A 9,831-nucleotide genomic window follows, 5' to 3' on the forward strand; every position below is an offset into this window, starting at 1 on the left:
ATGGGCCACTGCCCTGCCCAGTGTTACTGGTATTGTAAGAACAAGCTGAACGCAAAGTCCCTCTTCTGTTGAGGTGTCCCTGATGCTAAGATCCTCATCTTCGACTTGGGGCATAAGAAAGGCCAGAGTGGATGGGTTCCCACTCTGTGGCCGCATGGTGTCAGATGAGTATGAGCAGCTCTCCTCTGAAGCCCTGGAGGCTGCCCATATTTGTGCCAACAAGTACATGGTGAAAAGCTGTGGCAAAGATGTTTTCACATCCGAGTGTGGCTCCACCCCTTCCATGTCATCTGCATCAACAAGATGTTGTCTTACGCTGGAGCTGATAGACTCCAGACAGGTATGCGCGGTGCCTTTGGAAAGCCCCTGGGCACAGTGGCCAGGGTCCACACTGGCCAGGTCATAACGTCCATCCGCACCAAGCTGCAGAACAAGGAGCATGTGATTGAAGCCCTCTGCCGGGCCAAGTTCAAGTTCCCTGGCTGCCAGAAGATCCACATCTCCAAGAAGTGGGGATTTATCAAGTTCAACACAGATGAATTTGAAAACATGGTGGCAGAAAAGCGACTCATCCCAAATGGCTGTGGGGTCAAATACACCCCTAATCGTGGTCCCTTGGACAAATGGCAGGCCCTGCAGTCATGAGCATCAGCATTGTCCCCTCCTTAATCATACTCACCAATAAATTCTATTTCCTGTCAAAACAAACAAACAACAAAAAAAACAAAAAACATAAAATAAAAAATAAAATGAAGAAGAGCTAAAGAGCCTCTTGATGAAAGTGAAAGAGGAGAGTGGAAAAGTTAGCTTAAAACTCAATATTCAGAAAACTACCATCATGGCATCCAGTCCCATCACTTCATGACAAATAGATGGGGAAACAGTGAGAGACTTTATTTTTGGAGGCTCCAAAATCACTGAAGATGGTGACTGCAGCCATGAAATTAAAAGATACTTGCTCCTTGGAAGAAAAGTTATGACCAACCTAGACAGCATGTTAAAAAGCAGAGACATTATTTTACCAACATAGGTCCATCTAGTCAAAGCTATGGTTTTTCCAGTAGTCATGTATGGATGCGAGAGTTGGACTGTAAAGAAAGCCGAGCACTGAAGAATTGCCGCTTTTGAACTGTGGTGTTGGAGAAGACTCTTGAGAGTCCCTTGGACTGCAAGGAGATCCAACCAGTCCATCTTAAAGTAAATCAGTCCTGAATATTCATTGGAAGGACTGATGCTGAAGCTGAAGCTCCAATACTTTGGCCACCTGATGTAAAGAACTGACTCATTTGAAAAGACTCTGATGCTGGGAAAGACTGAAGGCAGGAGGAGAAGGGGATGACAGAGGATGAGATGGTTGGATGGCATCACCGACTTGATGTATATGAGTTTGAGCAAGCTCCGGGTGTTGGTGAAGGACAGGGAGGCCTGGCGTGCTGCAGTCCATGGAGTCACAAAGAGTCGGACACGACTAAGAAACTGAACTGAACTGAACTGAGGTAAGAATATTGGAGTGGGTTGTCATGCTCTTCTCCAGATGGTAAAGAATCTGCCTGCAATGCGGAAGACCTGGGTTCAATCACTGGGTTGGGAAGATCCCCTCAAAGAGGGTATGGCAACCCATTCCTGTATACTTGCCTGGGGAATCCCCATAGACAGAGGAGCCTGGCAGGCTACAGTCCATGGGGTCGCAAAGAGTCAGGCACAACTGAGCGACTTATCACAGCACACCTCCAGGAACCTATTTACAGCTGCCTTTCAAATATTTTGGGGAATCCGTGTTTTATCAACCAAATTATCTATAATCAAAAGTTATGGCAAGTAGAGTCGAAAGATGGCAAGATAGATGTTCAGTTGTTACACTATATCAGATGAACTGCAAAAACGCAGGCTCTAGCTTTCTCTTTCACAAATTGTGCTTTAGATCTAATTTAATTTTGTCTTTGCTCTTACATTTTGTCACAATATTGTTTTTTTTAATCATCTGCTCAAGAGATTCTAAATTTCCAGTCCAATTGTTTAACATAATCAAACCTTTTCTCAATTTCTTCACCATGAGTTTACTCACTGTCATCTAGTGCAATGCTTGATATGGGACCTTACCACCTTCCTAGAATTCTAAAGAGAAAAATAAATGTAAGAAGATTACCTCTGACTCCCGATAGGGTTTATTCTTCAGTATCTGAATTATCTTACAGGAGAACCTCTAAAACTTTAGTGTGCATAAATTCACTTGAAATTTTTGACTTAAATGCAAGTTCTCAGGCCACACCTCTAGAAAGTCAGATTAAGTAGACTGAAGTTGGGCTCTAGAAATCTGCATTTCTAACCATTACTTCGGGATCCTTCAAATAATAAGGTTCCAGACCTAGAGTTACCGAATTTCTACCTTCCCCTCCTTCCCTCTGAGTCATGGCCATTTTACCTATTTTGTAAAAAAGAAAAAAAGCCTAAATAACCTCTTTCTTGCCCCACCCATCAGTGGGCACAAATCACGGTTTCAAAAAAGTTATAGCCAACTCCTCTAAATTTACTCTAATCATCCTATTATTCAAAGTCTTTGTTTTGTAAATCACTTAACTCCTAAGCTCCTAGTTCAATGTGAAGCTTGTGGGAGGTGTGTTTTTTAATAAACATGCATTTTTGAACCTCTTCCTCATGCATCCCCAGAAAAGCTTTTTGTTAAGGAGAAGAACACAATTACTTCTTAACAGCCCTATGAGAAGTGGTGTGAAGGGGTAGGAGAAGAGAGTTCAAAAATTTCCCTATATTTATCAGTCTTATTAAAATGCATCTTTTTATACATATAAGGGTAAGTGGACAGGGAAGAAAGACTTAAATTTGATTTGTAAATTCCAAATATCCATGGTTCTGAGACTTCCTATAATTGTTAATTAGGTGTCATTAATTTTAAAATTATAGATATAATTTGTGTTTGCATAAAATTTTCAAACAGCAAATAAAGATATGATAAAAAATAAACATCTTCCTCCATTCCTGACCTCCAAGATCAAGTCCCACCCTGTTACTTGGCTCAGCAATGGTTTCAGTTCAGTTCAGTTCAGTCGCTCAGTTGTGTCCGACTCTTTGCGACCCCATGAATCGCAGCACGCCAGGCCTCCCTGTCCATCACCAACTCCCAGAGTTTACCCAAACCCATGTCCATTGAGTCGGTGATGCCATCCAACCATCTCATCCTCTGTCGTCCCCTTCTCCTCCTGCCCCCAATCCTTCCCAGCATTAGGGACTTTTCCAATGAGTCAACCCTTCGCATGAGGTGGCCAAAGTATTGGAGTTTCAGCTTCAACATCAGTCCTTCCAATGAACACCCAGAACTGAGCTCCTTTAGGATGGACTGGTTGGATCTCCTTGGAGTCCAAGGGACTCTCAAGAGTCTTCTCCAACCCCACAGTTCAAAAGCATCAATTCTTCGCTGCTCAGCTCTCTTTACTGTCCAACTCTCACATCCACACATGACCACTGGAAAAACCATAGCCTTGATTAGACAGACCTTTGTTGGCAAAGCAATGTCTCTGCTTTTAAATGTGCTATCTAGGTTGGTCATAACCTTCCTTCCAAGGAGTAAGTGTCTTTTAATTTCATGGCTGCAACCACCATCAGCAGTGATTTTGGAGCCCCAAAAAATAAAGCCTGACACTGTTTCCACTGTTTCCCCATCTATTTGCCATGAAGTGATGGGACCAGCAATGGTTTACTTAGTCTTAAAACTTTATTTTCCCTGGTGATCCAGTGTTTAGAACTCCACACTCTCACTGCCAGGAACTGAGGTTCAATCCCTGGTTGGAGAACTAAGATCCTGCAAGCCATGCAGTGGTCAAAAAAAAAAAAAAAGAATTTTCTTCTGTATATGTAAGCAATGTATGCTTATTACCACTCTTATTTTCTTAACAAATCTATTCATGCCACTTAGTTGGATGGTTTTCCATTTTGCTTTTTTCTCTCAATAATATATTTACAAGTTTTCCATATCGCATTCTTTTTAATGGGCATATGATAGTCCATGGTATAAATGAAGGTAATTTAATTGATCATTTATCTGATGGGCAATTAGGTTATTTTTTATTTTTTTTTAAATATAAAAATGCTGCAGTGACCTTCCTTATGCATATATTTGATTATTTGAATAGGTAAATATGAATGGGATAATTTCCCCAATGAAGAATTGTTAAATCAAAATAAATTGTGATTTTAATTTAGTCAGATGTTGCTAAATTGTGCTTCCAAAATGTTGGACCAGGTACAGTCCCATCAACACTTTAGAAAGGTGTTGGAAAGAACCCATTTTCAAGGAATCCTTAGTAGAACTATGTTTTGTCAAGACTTTAAAACTATCTCATCATTTAAAAATATTACCATATTTTGATGAGCATTTGTTAAACTTTGGGTCAAATTGAGCATCTTTTTTCAAGTTGAAGTATAGTCAATTGACAATATTGTGTTAGTTTCAGTTGTATAGCACAAGCATTCAGTATTTTTTCAAATTATATTCCATTATAGGTTGTAACCGGAGAAGGCAATGGCAGCCCACTCCAGTACTCTTGCCTGGAAAATCCCAGGGATGGGGGAGCCTGGTGGGCTGCCGTCTATGGGGTCACACAGAGTCGGACACAACTGAAGCGACTTAGCAGCAGCATAGGTTGTAACAAGATTTTGGGTATACTTCCCTGTGTGATAACAATAAATCCTTGTTACTTATCTGTTCTACTTATGGTAGTTTGTATATGTTAATTTTGTGTCTCTCAGTTGTTCTCCCCACGTTTGGTAACCATAAGTCTGTGAGTCTGTTTCTGGTTTGTATATACATTCATTTGTATTATTTTTTAGATGCCACATATGAGAGATATCATATAGTATTTGTCTTTGTCTGACTTACTTTACTAAATATAATATTCTCTAGGTCCATCCATGTTGCTGCAAATGGCAACATTTCATTCTTTTTTATGGCTGAGTAACATTCCATTGTGTGTGTGCGCCTGTGTATGTGTGTGTGTATTCATACCACATCTTAAGCCAGTCATCTATTAATGAGCATTTGGGTTGCTCTGTGTCTTGGCTATGGTAAATAGTGCTGCTATGAACATAGGGATACATGTATCTTTTCAAATTAGAATTTTCTCCTTTTCAAGATGTATACTCAGGAATGGAATTGTTGGATCATATGATAGTTCTTCTTTAAGTTTTTGGAAGGAAGTTCCATTGTTTTCCATAGTGGCTGTACCAATTTACATCCCCACCAAAGGGGGGGTTCCCTTTTCCCAAAACCTTCTCCAGCATTTGTTATTTGTTGGCTTTTTGATGATGACTATTCTGACAAGTGTGAGGTGATACTTCATTGTGGTTTTGATTTGCCTTCTCTAATAATTGGTGACACTGAGCCTCTTTTCATATGGCCTTCACTTTTTGGCAAAAATTTCCATTGCATTATGAGGTCTTGGAGCTCCCATTCAAGTCTATATCTTTCTGTGCAGACTAAGTAAATTATAAATTTAACTTTACTCTTAATATTGGTATTGCTTTTAGCGAACTCACAATAGAAAATTTCAGATCTTTCTACAAGCATTTATTGAAAGGGTCTATGGATGTCACAATTTGTAAGAATCATGAGAAAATGTAAAGATAAGAACTCACTACTCATACCCTAATGATCTTATTTTCTGAGATATAAACTGTCTTTGGAACATCTTACCCTGAATGGATTTGCTGTGAGAACTGCCTGGCATACACAGAATGGGCCCTGGCCACTTGGATTGTTTGAGGCAATCTGCCCTCATGCTGTACCTGATTGGATTGTGATGACTCTTTGACTCAGAAATTTGCAGTTGGAATGCAGAGTCATTTGATCTGTGTGTGAAACTGAGTGGATGGAAATAGTGAGGCATACATCCGTGAGGTGAGTTCCTGCAGGTAGAAAAAGAGGCAAAGAAAGCCAACTTGCTGGGCAGGAAATGAAGCTGACGTGTAGAAAGAAGTGGAGCCCATGGGGTCCCAAAAAGCCAGTGACCAAGGGGGTACTTTCCATGAAGCCTGACATCCTTGTAGTCCCTGATTGACTCCCATGGCTGAATTAATAATATCCCCTTTTACTTAACTTCACTGTGAAAAGTATATAAATCAGTTATAATTAACAGAATGTTGATTCAGATCGGGGAAATTAAATAAACAGCCGTGAGACAAACGAGAAACTAAAAAACATATTAGGTAAATGAAACATGTAGAGAACAGTTCAGCACGTACAACTGAAAATAGTTTGTGAAGGTCCAGTAAGTGGGATTCAGCACTAGAAAGGTAGATTAGAGCTGTGACTATTACAGCACCATTGACTATTTTTTGTTTGACCACACCTCACGGCTTGAGAAATCTTACTTCTCTGACCAGGGATCCAAGCTCCACTGGCAGTGACAGCATAGAGTCCTAACCACTGGACTGCCAGTCTATTGACAATTTTGACCAGCAAAGTGACATGATAATAATAACTTACCATCTACTGAGTGCTATTAATAATAAAATGCCAGGCAAGAATTCCTGGAGTGAGTTGCCATTTTCTTCTCTAGGGGATCTTCCCAATCCAGGGATCAAAGCTCTGTCTCCTGCATCTTTTGCATTGTTAGGTGGATTCTTTATCACTGTACCACCTGGGAAGACCAAAAATGCCAGGGAAAATCATCTTATGTGCATATTTTCATGTAATTGCAACTATAATGATAGCTTATAGAAATTATTATTATCCACAATACAAATAAGAACTCGTGAATTAAAGATAAAGTGGCTTAACTAATCCTCCACCCTTAGCTTACTCCAGATTTGGGGGCTCAGATCTGATGTTGTTGTTTAGTTGCTAAGTCTTGTCTGACCCTTTTGCGACCCCTTGGACTATAGCCTGCCAAGCTTCTCTGTCCATGGAATTTCCGAGGCAAGAATACTGGAGTATGTTGCCACTGACCTCCAGGAGATCTTCCTGACCCAGGAATCGAACCCACATCTTCCACGTGTCTCCTGCATTGTATCAGATTCTTTACCATTGAGACACTTTGCGTTGCCTTAAAATCAGAGTTGTCCTTTACAAGAGCAGCTCTAGCTGGAAATCTTTAGGACAAAATAGGAGAGACAGAAGGCAAAGAGGATACTTAAGAAACTTTTTCCTAGGAGAGATTTATGAGAGCTGCTGGGACACAACATTGGGAAGGGAGAAGAGAAGTGATGGAAAGATTTCGTAGGCAAGTCTGAACAGCTGTGGGACAGACAGGAGAGGGGAAGCAAAAGGTCAAAGCTGAACTCAAGGTTTGGAAGCCAAAACTTGAAAGGACAGTAATACCCTGAACAGAAATAAGAAAGCAAGAGAAAGCTTAACCTGGGTGAGAGCAAGTGTGGGAGGGGATCTTGATGGGTTCATTTTGGGATGGAGATGCCAGCACAACATCTAGGTGATGCTGTCTATCAGGCAGGTGGATGTGTGAAGAGAAAAGTTCAGTTTGGAGATATTGATTTGGGAGTCAGGTTTATAAAAATTAAAATAAAAATTAAAGCCATGAAAATGGATGAGATGGCCAAAGTAGAGGATACAATGAGAAAGCTGATGGCCAAAACTTAGAAAAATATTTAGTAGCCCGAAGGGGGTTTCTAAAGAGATCAAAGATCCAATATAATAGAAGCATGTTATGTCACTGGAAGCGAAACAAAACAAAAAAAAATAGTAATCTCTCAACATCAAGAGCAACTAAGACACAAGTTCAAATTTTGGGGATCTGAGAAGATATGCACCCCCCCACCCCAAATAGAAACTTAACAGTGGCAAGTGTGTCAAAGGAAGTTATTTTCCAAAATAATTGTACCAAAAAATGGCTTTTTGAGTTCAGAGGTGGAAATGGAGGGCTTAGGCTTCAATTCACAAAGGTCATCATTACAGATATTCTGGGCATCCTGCATGACACGCTACAAGGCACGTGTATGCAGTCATCTTTAACACAACTGGGGACTTTAGGTGTGCTGTGTTTTAAAGGGAAAGTATTTGGAGTAACGGAAAATTCTTAGTGCAAAAACTTTATACAGGATAGTAATGGTGATTGGTTACCCTTAAAAAGTAAACTTTTGAGTTATATATATATATATATATATATAGCTCGAGTAAATTAACAATACAAAATACTCCAACATCTTGTTTGTCAAAAAACTAGTTTTGATAGTTATAGATCTACAACCTCAAATAAATATGTACACAGTAGTTTCTAATAATTCTGCGAGGAGTGATACATATCAATCACTTGGAAGTTAAAACCTGATGTTTTGACTTTAATCTTGAAAGTTTATTTGAAGCACATTCGATTCATTTTATAATTCCTGCTTTTACTCGTTTGACAGGAAACCCAAGCATAGAGAACACATAAGTTTCTCCTGGTTTCTCTTTTCGGCTTTACTCCTCTGCTGTGTTGTGCCAGTCAGCACTCAGTAAAAAATGATTCTTACTTTCTAAATGATGCACCAAAGCTGTAGACAGTTGAGTGCTTGTAAGTGTTGTGTTACTTTCTGTACTTGAAATAGGGCAGAGCACTAAAGAAGGAAATCCTACAGTGGAATGTAAGTAACAGCAAGACTTGGGCTTCCTGAAGCAAAGTTAAAAGAAGTTGCCTCCTTGGTTCACTAAATATTTTATATAAAATAAGTAATTCTTACTAGAAATCAAGCCATTTGCCACCTCTCACTAATACAAAACAGAAATGATATACCAGAAAGCCTATCAGCAGAAATATCAAATGAGAAAGAAACATTAGCTCACTCTTAATATTCCTTTACTGATGTAAGAGAATAAGTTTTCCCCTTAAGGGGATATTTTAACATCTAAGTTACTAAACAGTTTCAAGCATGGTATATTCATGGAATTTCTTACTAATATTACACAGCATAATAATTGCTTAAAATTGAGTCTCATTTAATTGAATAAACAAAATAAGAAATGAAAGACGAGAAATAAAAAACAATACTATAAAATATAACAAATCATAAGAGGAACAGTTATATGCCAATAAATTGGAGAGCTTAGAAGAAATGGGCAAATTTCTAGAAATATGCAGCTTGCCAAGACTGAGTCAAGAAGAAGCACACAATAATATCACTTACATGTGGAATCTAATTTTTTTTAAAAAGTGATACAAATGAACTCATTAAAAAACAGAAACAGACTCAGATTTTGAAAACAAGCTTATAGTTACCAAAGGGGAAGTGGGGGAGAAGGATAAATTAGGAGCTTGGAATTAACATACACACACTACTATATATAAAACAAATAACCAACAAGGACCTGCTGTATAGCACAGGAAACCCTACTCAGTATTCTGTAATAACCTAAATGAGAAAAGAATCTGAAAAAGAATTAATACATTTATACATATAATTGAATAATGCTGCTTATAGCTGAAACTAACCTGACATTGTAAATCAACTCTACTCAAATTTTTTAAAAAAGAAGAAACAGACAAATTGAACAGACCAATTGCTAGAAGTGAAACAGAATCTATAATTTTAAAAAATCATCACACGCAAAATTCCAAGAGTAGAGGGCTTCACTGTGGAATTCTACCAAATATATAAAGAACTTATACTATACTTCTCAAACTATTCCAAAAAATTGAAGTTAATAATAGTAAACAATAAATGCTGGAGAGGATGTGGATAAAAGGGACCTTCCTACACTGTTGGTGGGACTGTAAATTGGTGTAGCCACTATGGAGAACATAGTTAACATATATGTATGAAAACTCCATACATATATATTGAGGTTCCCTTGTGGCTCAGCTGGTAAAGAATCCGCCTGCAATGTGG

The 9,831-nt window shown here is 38.8% G+C and overlaps 1 pseudogene; it reads left to right on the forward strand.

Annotated features, from left to right (window-relative positions):
* On the forward strand, positions 1-645 carry LOC145521010 (large ribosomal subunit protein uL16-like; annotated as a pseudogene).
* The last annotated feature ends 9,186 nt before the right edge of the window (positions 646-9,831 follow it).

Source organism: Giraffa tippelskirchi, chromosome 9 (genome assembly GCF_054371585.1).
Source record: "Giraffa tippelskirchi isolate mGirTip1 chromosome 9, T2T-mGirTip1v1.2.pri, whole genome shotgun sequence".
NCBI lineage: Eukaryota > Metazoa > Chordata > Mammalia > Artiodactyla > Giraffidae > Giraffa > Giraffa tippelskirchi.